Here is a 737-nt window from a genome sequence, read left to right as displayed (position 1 = left end):
ATGATAGAATGACAGAATTAAAAAAAGATGTTACACAGGATAAAGAATAATGCTATTGTATACTTTGGAAAATTCTCCAGGACATATATGTAATTGTACATGCTCAGCCTGAGAAGTCTCAAATACACCTTCAGCTTCAAATATCATGTTTATTCTGGCTCCTATATCTGCAAAAATGCTCCCACATTTTTCTCCTGGCCTTAAATTCATACTTATCATCTCCCCACTACTTTTCCCAAAGCCATCTTATAACAAATATCTCTAAAATTGAATTTTTCATCTCTCCCCAATCTGTCCCTACTTCACACACTCCTCATTGTGCTGATTGGCATCATTATCCTGTCTCTTAAGACAAAAACCAGGGAATGATCCTATATTCTTCTTTTTCAAATATTCCCTGGTGCACAATCAATCATCAGGTTCTGAATTTCTCTTGTACCTCTCTCATTCTCTTCGTCTTCACCATCATTGCCTTAGGTCAAACCCTCATCCTCTCTCACTTGAATTATTTCAAAAATTCTTTCTTGGCTCCAGTTTTCACACTCTCCAATATATTCTTCAAGGTATCCCCAGAAAGATACTTTTAACAAACAAACTTAATCGTGTCACTCTCTTCTCAAACTTCATTTGATTCTCAGCATCATTCACTGAAATATAAGGCTTTTTATGATCTAGATTCTGTGTGTTCATCTATCTTCATTTCCACTCATTTCCTGCCATCTTACCCTTCCTACCTT

The sequence above is a fragment of the Propithecus coquereli genome, unplaced genomic scaffold, assembly GCF_000956105.1.
Source record: "Propithecus coquereli isolate 6110/MARCELLA unplaced genomic scaffold, Pcoq_1.0 Scaffold293, whole genome shotgun sequence".
Taxonomy (NCBI): domain Eukaryota; kingdom Metazoa; phylum Chordata; class Mammalia; order Primates; family Indriidae; genus Propithecus; species Propithecus coquereli.
Note: the sequence above shows the minus strand (reverse complement) of the source record.